This window comes from Protomyctophum bolini, assembly GCF_963924005.1.
Source record: "Protomyctophum bolini genome assembly, chromosome: 8".
In the NCBI taxonomy this organism is placed as follows: domain Eukaryota; kingdom Metazoa; phylum Chordata; class Actinopteri; order Myctophiformes; family Myctophidae; genus Protomyctophum; species Protomyctophum bolini.
This window is the reverse complement of record NC_137869.1, coordinates 44550898-44563397: the sequence shown is the minus strand read 5'-3', so window position 1 is coordinate 44563397 and position 12500 is coordinate 44550898.

The following is a 12500-nucleotide window of genomic DNA, read 5'->3' as shown; positions in this document are numbered from 1 at the left end:
GGTTTGCGCCCCCGGGAAAAGATAGCTGATCTACAAGCTCTCAACGCGTCTCAGCGCGCCGCGTTGTGAGCTTGTAGATCTGCTCAATCAGAATCGATCTTCATTGTCACATCACAGTACAAAGAGTATAAAGAGGGTGCGTAACAACGTGGCTTGTGCCGGCTCGTCATTGCAGTTAACCCAATTCTGACCTGAGATCAGATTCTAAAAATTGTCTTCTACATCCTGACAGTGTTCTGAAAAAGCTATATGTTTCCATGTCAGTCGTTCTTCGATCTTTCAAAAATAGCAGACCTATACAAGCGCGCTACGAGCTTGTCACGTGACGCCAGCCCCCGTCATCAGATCTCCTGATCTCAGGTCAGATGTATAAAGGGCCTAAAAAGTCTCAACACAAACACAGTGACTGACTGTGAACGTTTCGTCACGGAGTCCGTCGGGCTCCAGAGGAATGCAACCACTACAAGCAACATAACGTCATGACGAGTCGACCACCTCAGACCTCACGACGCACCCAGAGACATTTCATGTCATTTAGGAAATAGATATTCTTTCTCCCTATTGGCCAGACGTTTTTATTTCCAAAAGTCAGGGTCCAAGTCCACTTCAATTCGGCATAGAGTAGCGCAAACATCGCTCACTCTCTGCTGATTTCTGATCGTCTGCACCTTTGTTAAATTGACACACGCACACGCCTATGCCATAAAAAGCATGGCTAGTGTCGAAGTGTCCTTGATGCCAGACTGTGCCTTGCATTGTTTCCTCTGCCATACTGTATGCGAGTGTGAATGCAATGCGCAATCTAATGTAAAGCGCTTTGAATGAAAGCGCTATTATATAAATGTACCATTTATATGTCCAAACAGTGAATCTTTATTATTATGTATATACTGTAGCCTACTTTACCGTGAGCTTGCGGATGGGCTATTCTCACTAGTTTTTTGGGGCGACACTCTTATATGACAAAGTGGGGCGTTGATTTAAGAAACAACGTTAAAATAAAAGTGATGGCATATTAAATAGTATCAGGTCAACTATTAGTATAGTCGTCGTGAGCTAGATGACATATTATATATGCATATTATCATAAACATATACAGTTTGTCCAGAAGATTGATAAGGAAGGAGAGAAAAAAAATGAAATAACGTGAATGCGTTATGTTGGTGAGCGAGCGTTACCGGTATTACAGGAATCATAATACTTGATTGTTATATTCTTTCGACCGACTGTAAAATAATGTGTCAGTTAACAGAACCTCCCATACACTTTCCTAAGGTGTGTGTGCGCACGCGTGTGTGTGTGTGAGTGTCAGTTGACGGTCATCACATTCTCACACCCGTATAGGTGTCAAGCGGCTGACGAGTAGGAGCAGGGATTTGAAACCATGTGTCGCCTCACCTCCCCGTTCGACGCCATGATGCAGGGGACACACCCCCCCCTGCGTCAGACGTCGACGCCGCGGCGCTGCGAGGGCGTCGCGGGCGGTGACGCGACTGTCACCTCGAGGGCTGTCGGCGTGCGACGTTGTGTATAGGCTATAACTAAGATCCAAGGGGGCCAGATCACGGTCACTAGTTCCTTTGGTGTTGTGCTCTAATGGGTGTTGTCGCTCACTCTCAGGAGAAAGTGTAGTGAGACGGGTATATGAGGGCGCTGCCCCTTTGACTGTATCTTAAATGCCAATCCCGAGTCATGTTTGCTTAATATCCGCCGCGTCGCATCTGCCAGTAAAGAAGTGGCACCGAGTGCCGCGCTATACGAGCTTGTAGTAGATCTAGCTTTTTTTTTTTAATCGTGAAAATGTGTCGCAAAATTTGGAATATATATTCTTTCAGAGCGAACATCTTTCACTCAAATCTTTTGCTTCTGCAGGGGGGGCGGGGGGGGGGGCCCTGCCGGAACAACATATTTTCAGATTGGGGGTTCGGAGGCCAATTACATATCATTTTGGGGGATCCTTGACATGAAATATAGTTTGAAAACCACTGACCTATATAGAAACATGGGATTTTCTGATTTAGAAGACATTTTGTAGAATCGAACTTAGGTCAAAATGGGTAAAGTATACTTGTTACTTTCCACCACTGGTATTGGTAATTAGACTTTAAGTATGAGGGCTCCTTGTGGCTTGTTGACGATCTCAAATACCAATCCCGCTATAGTGATATATTTGCTTAACCCCCCCCCCCCCCCCCGTCGTCCTCTCTCTATAATACTCACACAATTAAATTCAATTCAATTCAATTCAATTCAATTCAATTCAATTCAATTCAATTCAATTCAATTCAATTCAATTCAAAGGGCTTTATTGGCATGAGAAAACATATACGTTTACATTGCCAAAGCAGAAAGAACAATACAACAATACAGCAATACAATCAAAACAAAAAGTATGTACTTTGAAGGTCAGAATCTTCAATAGATCAACTTCTGTGTACCAAGATAACTCGATGCAGGTATAGTGCAGGAATATACACACACTCACACACTATACCACTTATAGGCAAAGTGTGTTGGAAAATGATGGGATTGTTATGGGTCGTCCAGTGCAGGCTTCAGGCCAAGGAGGAGTCCTCTCCTCGTCACATCAGCTGCAGAGCAACAGGGTGTTGAGTGTCGGGTACATCTGGGCTTTGACTGACAAACACACCCTTCTGTTTTACTTTGACACCTACCGTCCTCCCCCCAATTCCACTGTCTGGAGACTGGAACACACATGAGTGCAGGTCAAAGGGTCTGTCTCTGTGTGTGTGTGTGTGTGTGTGTGTGTGTGTGTGTGTGTGCGTGTGTGTGTACTGTAGCTATAGGTGCTAAAGTAAAACAGCAGCGTGTGCGTGCATAGGTGTGTGCGCGCTAGGTTTCACCGGGAGGGTGTGGTGGTTCGAACCCCCCGTCGATGGGGAACCGAGCGGACCGCTCCTTCTCACACCCCCCCCCCCCCCCCCCGGAGACTGGCACCTCTCTGCTGTCACCCCTCATGACCTGTCACCCCACGTGACCTCGTCCTCCCACCCACCCACCCAGCCAGCAGCGTGAGAGCACAGACTTTTTTCTTTTTTTTTCTTCCTATTTTTTTTACCTTTTCTTATTGTATTTCTCTTTTTTTTTGTGTAAAAACTGTATTTGTTACTATTGGTCGTTGTTGAGCGACTTCACTGTTTTATCGGATAACTGGATTTTGTCTGTTCTTTTTATTTAAATTGTCTGTTTTTTTATTGTACATACAGTACATGTTTGTGTGGACCCCAGGAGGACTGTAGCGAAACACTTTGTGGAAACTAATGGGGATCCAAATAAAGAGACAGACAGACAGACAGACAGACAGACAGACAGACAGACAGACAGACAGACAGACAGACAGACAGACAGACGGACGCAGAGATCCCACACAGTAAGGACGTGTAGAAGTCGGTGCACTTTTGACCTCAAACAAAACATCATTTGTTTTTTCATATAGATCAGCGCTGCAAGTGCATCTCAATCCACACCAGCACGTCTCCATGTGACTCACATGTTACACATCTGTGTTTTCTTATATCTATACAGCCTTGTTTTTAAAAAATCCCTTTTTGTAACTATTTCAGGGTATAGTTGTTGCTATACTACGTGCAGGTTTTCAGATCCACAGAGCCAACAAAACAAACTATTCTATTTGAAACGAGACCGACGTTTCGAGTTTGTCTCTCTACGACCTATACATTCATTCACGCTTCAAACCTCATCTTTAATTATGACTTTCGAAAACACTATAGCCAATCTAAAACCGCAACGCGCATTGAGGTGCGACACATTTGTGAGCCTGTTAGATCGGCTACTTTTGCTACGTTTGCCTCCGTCCAGTGCTGTTGACTCTGGTAGAAGTGTGTATAGGCAATGGCATTATTATTGTGTCTCGCAGGGTTGTATAATCAATGAATGCAACCGTTCTCACTGACGCTCCACTTGTGCACATGCAGTCATGCACCAGACCATTTTGTGCACACTAGATGATTTTGTTCATAGAAGATTTGGTGCAGATTAGATGATTTTGTTCATAGAAGATTTGGTGCAGACAAGATGATTTTGTCCATAGATTTTGTGCAGACAAGATGATTTTGTTCATAGAAGATTTGGTGCAGACTAGATGATTTTGTTCATAGAAGATTTGGTGCACACAAGATGATTTTGTCCATAGATTTTGTGCAGAGAAGATGATTTTGTTCATAGATTTTGTGCAGTCAAGATTATTTTGTGCAGACAAGATGATTTTGTTCAGAGATTTTGTGCAGACATGATGATTTTTTTCAGAGATTTGGTGCAGACAAGATGATTTTGTGCACACTAGACGATGTTGTGCACACGAGATGTTTTTGTGCACACCAGACTATTTTGTGCACACGAGATGTTTTTGTTCATAGAACATTTTGTGCACACCAGATGATTTTGTGCACACTACTAGACTATTCTGCACACACAATACGATTTTGTGCACACAAGATGATTTTTTTCCCCCCCCGCTCTGTGCAGGAAACGTGCATTCTCCCTGAAATGCATTGACCAGACGTCCCGCTGTGGTCTGGTTTGGCCAGAACAAACCTGCATGCACGCTCAATAAAGCCCACGTGTAGACCATTATTTTTGGGTCGGTTCGAAGAGTGACTCAGCAACCAGGAAGTGAACGTACTGTATCCTGACTCAGCAGCACCGATAAAGATTACTGCTCCTGTAATTATCACACACACACGCGCACGCACACACACACACACACACACACACACACACACACACACACGCGCGCGCATGCGCGCAGCTGTGGAGTGAAGGTGTGAATCTGTGTGTCCTCATGGAGGTCGGAAGCTTGTGCCGCTTTTGACACCCTACATCTACTGGTGTGCAGCTGTGAGTGACCCCTGGTGTGGCCTGACCTCCTACCATCATTACCCTCTCCCCTCCCTTCCCCTCCCCTCCTCTCCCATAATTTCCTATATCCTCTCCTCTCCTCCCCTCCCCTCCCCTCCCCTCCCCTCCCCATTTAAGTTGACAGACTGTGTGTGTGTGTGTGTGTGTGTGTGTGTGTGTGTGTGTGTGTGTGTTGATTTCGTCGACTAATACTATGACGAAAAATGTTCGTCGACTACCTATTTTCACTGACAGAAACTAAATGGAAACTAAATGAAACCTAAGCTATGATGACTTAAACTAAGACTATAATATATTGACAATTTCGTCAACAAATATTATACAAATATGAAAACGTTAGGAAGGGACTAGTGGACAAGAGATCCAGTTTTTAAGTCATTTTACACTTGGTTGCATGCTGAAAATAGCAGATCTACAAGCTCGTAGATCGGCTATTTTCAGTGAGTGTAAAACTACGAGGGCCGTCAAAATACATTTTAGTCGACTAAAATCAACTGTAGATTTAGTCAACTCAAATCTTATGACTGCAGTCGACTAAAACCAGACTAACACTAAGACATTCCGGGTGACTCAAATGTGACTATAACTAAAATGAAAACTAATCCAGAGACTATGACTAAAAACGAAAATAGAAATGTGCTGCCAAAAAACAAACACTGGGAAGCAGCGTGTTGTTTTTATGTTCCAGCTCCGCATATCTGGAACAAACTTCCGGAAAAGCTCTGATGGTCACTTTTTAACGAGCTTTCTGTTTGCAGCTGCCTGGGAACAGTTTGTTTTTAACTCCTCTCCTCTCCTCTCCTCTCCTCTCCTCTCCTCTCCTCTCCTCTCCTCTCCTCTCCTCTCCTCTCCTCTCCTCTCCTCTCCTCTCCTCTCCTCTCCTCTCTCCTCCATGCGTTGTCTTCCTGGTCCTGTTTGGTGTCTGCCAGGGACAGACAGGAAGACAGGCAGGCAGGGCAGAGCGCGAAGACATTCCATGGAATAGGGTTTTCCAGGATATTAGCCTTGTTTCTTGCTCAACGGTTATTTTCAGACAGTTTGTGTCGTAATGGAGGTGCAGGGTGGGGGGGCTGGTCCAGCGAGACGCATTATATGACACACACACACACACACACACACACACACACACACTCACACAAGCGCCAACGTCTCACAGATTCCAAATAATTGTGCAGGTTATTTTTAGATCGAGGAGGATTTCCACTACTTGAGGTCTGAGGCGTGCAGGCCAGAGATGGAGCCTTGTGTGTGTGTGTGTGTGTGTATGTGTGTGTGTGTGTGTGTGTCTGTGTGCACGCGTGCGTGTGTCCACAACTTAAGTATGGTGCGATTTGACAAATAGACATTATGAGGAAATCTTTCCTGGTGCTCACAATACAAAATAAACATTGTTTTTATGGTTAGAAAAGAAAGAAAAACATGTTTAGTGTTAGGCGTAAAGTTAGGAAAAGCTCCAGGTTGTGGTTATGGGTCGTTTTCAGGGGGTTAGTATAGTTATAGTTTTGTTAGCTATTTTCGGTGTGTGAGACGGGCACACAAACTAAGTATAACTCTGCCTGTATGGTTAGGGTTACGAATGAACGTAGAACAATTGCAAAGAATGGCATCTATAAAAATGTTGATATCCTCACGAATGTAGTACAGTACACATGTAGTCCCAATGTGCGTGCGTTTGGGTGTGTGTCCAGGGTGTTCTGTGGTTTGGTCAGAGAGAGAGAGCAGTGTATTCTGGGAAACTGCGTCGCACCCCGCAACACCTCTGTTCCACGTGGGCGTTTGTCTCTGAGCTAACATGCTATAACCTCAGGTCCTCCATGGTCTATATATTTATACTTTGTGTGGACGTTTGTCTCTGAGCTAACATGCTAACCTCAGGTCCTCCTTGGTCTATATTTATACTGTGTGTGGACGTTAGCTCTGAGCTAACGTGCTAGCCTTAGGTCCTCCTTGGTCTATATTTATACTGTGTGTGGACGTTTGTCCCTGAGCTAACATGCTAACCTCAGGTCCTCCTTGGTCTATATTTATACTGTGTGTGGACGTTAGCTCTGAGCTAACGTGCTAGCCTTAGGTCCTCCTTGGTCTATATTTATACTGTGTGTGGACGTTTGTCTCTGAGCTAACATGCTAACCTCAGGTCCTCCTTGGTCTATATTTATACTGTGTGTGGACGTTAGCTCTGAGCTAACGTGCTAGCCTCAGGTCTTCCTTGGTCTATATTTACTGTGTGTGAAAGTTAGCTCTGAGCTAACGTGCTAATCTCAGGTCCTCCATGGTCTATTACTGTGTGGACGTTAGCTCTGAGCTAACAGGCTAACCTCAGGTCCTCCATGGTCTATCTATACACACAGCGTATATCTACTCTACGTCCGAGCATAGACATGGTAACGCCCCGACGGCCTCTGATTGGCCTACCGACTACTGCCCGTCTTGCCTGTCCTCCGAGATGCAAGGGCACTCCGCGGTGGGAAATAATACAAGTTCAAGAGAATGGCAACACGCGACAGCAACTGACTTTATGTTTATGTAGAAGAGGAAAAATAATTGTGTTTGTGCCGTTTGCTTTAATTGAATAATTGATCGAACACGTATGTACAATAGGATTTGATTTGGCTGTGTTCTAAATTAAAGTGTGAGTGTGAGTCAGAGTTTCGTCCGAGGTGGAGGATAAATAAATAATACAAGTTCGATATAATACAAGAGAATGACAGCTTGGCACGCGCGGCAGTAACTTTTATTTCTGTAGAAGAGGCAAACTAGTAATATTGTTCATGCCGTTGGCCTGTTAGGCTTCTTGTGCTCTGTGACCACGGGTCCAAAACAGACGCAGAGACGGTGTCATTGTGAGGGCTGTTCTGTTCTGTTCCATCCTCGTCTGCGGGCTTGCAATGATCCAAACAACAAACAAACCAACTGGAGGAGGGAGAGAACTGTAAACATCCCTCTGTTCTAAAAAGGGCCACTTCACCCCTTTTGCAACCAGATCTTATTTGAATGATGTTTGGGAGACATGAAACACTGGGGGTTTGTATGTGGGTAATATCTGTTTTGAGATATTTTAGTATTTCAAAGTGTCCATGGGCTCCATTATGTCATGGACACTGGGCTCACTTACTTCCTCGACTTTACCTATAGGACAAATAAAGAGGATAGAGCACGGAGGTGCGGCCCGGTCTCCTGTGGGAGGTTTGCACATGCTTATGGGTCAATATAAGTATATAAGTAAAATAATATAGCCTTTCCACAGGAGTATCTTTTTATATTTTTCCAAAAAGAATACAAACAGCCAATAGCATAATACAAAGTTATCCCCCTCACTGGTGGAAATTCCGGAAGGAAAAACGAGCAAGCACCGGGGCGAGTAGTCCAGTATTCAGTGTAAACAGGAACTGCGATGATGGAGTGTTCCAGCAGAGGTGCTAGATAGAAAGCTCATAACTTCAGAACAGTTGAGAATTAAATTGCATGCACCCTTCCCTTTTCAAATGTTTTATATCATTTATCATTTATTTATGTCACTTGAATGAACAGCATCCATGTTCCTTTGTCATTTCACAAAAAAATAAAAGTTTGATGTACTAAAGAACATGGAAAATCCACAAAAGAAAATATACAAAAACATTAACATTTAGTAAATGTACTTGTCCTGTATCTTTCAGTCTGTTATACACAAGGTCTGTTATACAGTACACAACTTTATTTCCACAGTTATGAAATGTATATACTTTTTAAAATAAAAACAATCTACTTAAAAAAAAAAAATCTACTTTTCTCTTTTTTTTATTTCCTTTTTTTTATTTCAGTTCAGGGTCAGCAACTCTCATGCACCTCTAGCACCTCTGCTGGAACACTCCATCATCGCAGTTCCTGTTTACACTGCACATGTGCAAACCTCCTGCAGGAGACCGGGCCGCACCTCCGTGCTCTTTCCTCTTTATTTGTCCTATAGGACTTTACATGTTTGTCTCAGTAACAGCGCAGGCACACCTTATAGCGCACAGCCGTGGACAGACGAAGCTGACGCCTGGCGACGTCATTCCGGCTTTTTTTAGACAGCTGGTGGATGGAAAAGACGCTCCACCCCCCGCAGCCGACTGACGTGGAGGAGAGAGTTTCCGGGAATCTGTCCGTTGCGTCAGTCAGCCGCGGAGGTGGAGCCGGAATGACGTCGGGCGTCAGCGTCGTCTGTCCGCGGCTGTGCGCTAAGGTGCGCCTGCGCTGTATGACACCCCTATCCACAAGGACTAGCAGTGCACCAAAGCATTATGGGAATTGTAGTCCAGGAAGGAAGAGGACATCATGGACACCTTTAAATACTAAAGATTACGCACATACGAACCCCATGAAAGTGTTTCTTGTCTCCCAAACGCCACTAAAATAAGATCTGGTTGCAAAAGGGGTGAAGTGGCCCTTTAAGGTTCAAATAATGAATCATTTCCAATTTGACAAAGTATAGGCTACTCAACCCCAGCAATTTCAAGTGAAAGTTGCTCCTCAATGCTTGATACTTCAAATGTACCAATTAGATAATCCTCCAGATTGTGATAACAGTTGTTGTGACGGTACACACACACACAAACACACACACACACACACACACACACACACACACACACACACGCACACGCACACGCACACGCGCACACACACACACACACACACACACACACACACACACACACACACACACACACACACACACCCTTGTGAGATTGGTTGTTCAGTAACAATAAATCCCAGATTAGATTACTTTAGACTGGGTTAGAATGAATCCCAGATGGACTATGACAATTTAGAACAGTTATTTAAGCTATATGTAATGTGAATTGTAGTTCCATATACATCAGCAGCTATAGGCCTATAGTTATATTATGTTAAATTATCTTGGATTTAAAATTAATCCTATAGTTAGCGGATGTTAAATTAGCCTAGATGAAATGTTTAATGCTTATGAAGTGAAATTAGCTCGGATTAAATGTAGGCCTATTATACTTAGATTATGTTAGATTAGCCTGGATTAAAAAAAACATTATTCTATAGTGAGATGAGGCTGGAGGAGGTAAAAACAACAAAGAAAATGATGTAATATTACATTAGGCTGGTTGGTATAAAAGTATCTCTTTGTTGTGTGTGTGTGTGTGTGTGTGTGTGTGTGTGTGTGCTCTTGTGTGCGTGTATGTGTGTGTGCGTGTGTGTGTGTGTGTGTGTGTGTGTGTGTGTGTGTGTGTGTGTGTGTGTGTGTGTGTGTGTGTGTACTGTGCACGTGCTCTGCACTCTGCAGTGACAGCATCGCTGCCTGGAAGTCACGTGACCTCACATGTAGAATCCCCATGCCGTTTCCTGTTCCACTTTCACTCATGTCCTTATATGGTCGACTCTCTAATACTCCCCGTGACGTCACAGCCCCATCCTCTCCTCTCCTCTCCTCTCGGTTTTGTGCATACCGGTACACTACACACACACACACACACACACACACACACATTGATTTCTGCTCTCTCTCTCTCTCTCTCTCCAAGATGACATCATATCATCCTAGGGTGCGGTGCGCTCACACTACCTCACGTGGCTGTGTTGTACAGACGTAATTGCTGATCCACACACTTTTCCATTAATTATTAAAAAAAAATACCTTTCCCTGCAGTGTCTTTTAACCTGCTACTGTACAGAGTGTTTATGACATCCCATCACTGGCATGTTTACCCATTTAGACCTGAGGACGATTCTACAAAATGTCTTCTAAATCCTGACATGTTTCCACGTCAATCGTTCTCAAAATGTTCATGTCAAGGACCCCCAAAAATATATGTAATTGGCTATATATATATATATATATATATATATACACATATGTCCGGTATATATATTCAAAATGTGTGCCACATTGTCACGATTTTTCAAAAACAGCAGATCTGCAAGATCAATAATAATAGATATTTATTATAGTAAAGTAATTAAAGAAAAGAATAGCAAATAATGAAGTGTGGGACGAGAGGATATCAGTTGTCGGTAATGTCTGCAGTGTATGGATGTGTGGAGAGTGGTGGGTGCGTGTTGTATTAGTTGGTGAAAATCATAACTCAAGCAAAAGGTCGTTTAGGCCCTTGAGCCAGGTGGCAACCCGTAGCCGGTCCTGTTTGCAGGGAGGACAGAGAGAGAGTGAGCCGCAGCCAGGAGAGCTCCCTATATAGTGCCCTAAGCTCCGCCCACCTCAGGTGAGCACAATTGGGCTGACGGCCTGCTCCACTCTGCCATTACAGAGGCTGCTGGCTATAGCCTAAAGTGAGGCAGATGGGGCAGGGCCGTCACAATTTATATATAGCACCTTTCGAAACGAGGTTACAAAGTGCTTTACAAAAAAAATAAGAACAAATGCAGTGCACACCATAAACAACAGTGTGCGGCAGAGAGATGGTGCAAAAACCAACGCTCAAAAGATGTTCCACAGTTACTGTACATCCAAGACAACAATGTACAATGTACTGTATGTAGCCTACTCATACAGATATGCATATTGTAGACTATACTTGGGGAAATCTAAACTAATACATGGATACATATCTGTCTGTGTGAGTGTTTCTCTGTATGGCCTAAGCTCCCACTCGCTTGCACAGTTCATCTGCATTTTTGCAGCCTCAAAAGGTTGAGGCCATTGACAGTAATGGGGGGTTTCAAGCTACAGTAATAGAAACGTCCGGTAAGAATGTCTTCCTGTGAAGTTAGAGAAATATAGCTCAAACGAAAGCCATTCTTCTAGCAACAACAAAACTGGTGGGTTTCTGAACTGTCCACAGTCCACCAGTGAGACACAGCTATATAGCCCCTAGTGCTTTTTTTTTACCAAAAGAACTTTGATTCTTCAACTGGTTCCGTTCTTTCCTTCTTTATTTTTTGGTTCCCACTTCAGGGCAAGAAAAAGTATTTTTTGGTACCAGTTCCGAACCAACTTTTAGGAATCTGAACCAATTAATTTGGTTCAAAATTAGGCAGGGACAAAGATACGGAAACCGGTTCAACCCTGGTGGAAAAGAGGCCAGAGAGAGGAGGCAGAAATGGTGCCCTCTTATGATGAGCGTCATAGGATAAATGGGCTCTATGCACAGCAGCCATATTTGAAAGAAATTGGGCCTCTTCGTCTTTACTGCCGGTCATTGGTATAGTCGCCGTGTCCCATAGACAAAATAATGCACTTCCGGAAACGGAACATTCGTCTGGCTGTCGCCCGCTGTTAAAACGCACTGTTAGTGTCATTGGTAACACCTGCAAAGGAAGTAAGGAAGAGGCCATTTCTTAATTTCCAACATGGCTGCATGCTCTTCAGCCTCCATGTTACACGAAGAAGTGCTTCTTTAACCTGAAGTCAGCGGTAGTGCTGCCAACGAATAAGAACAATCAAATATTTTAAATTAAGATTAAAAAAATAAAAAAATAAAAATTGCTGTGTGAGTTCTGGCGAGCCACGTAAACTAAAACGTTATAAAATAATTAGGCTATTAAGATAATTATGAATCATTCGATTTGATCTCGCAAGACTCAAGAGAGTGACATTTCTGGGCATTTCTCAGCCCATACAGATTAATGTAGTCAATTAAAATCATCA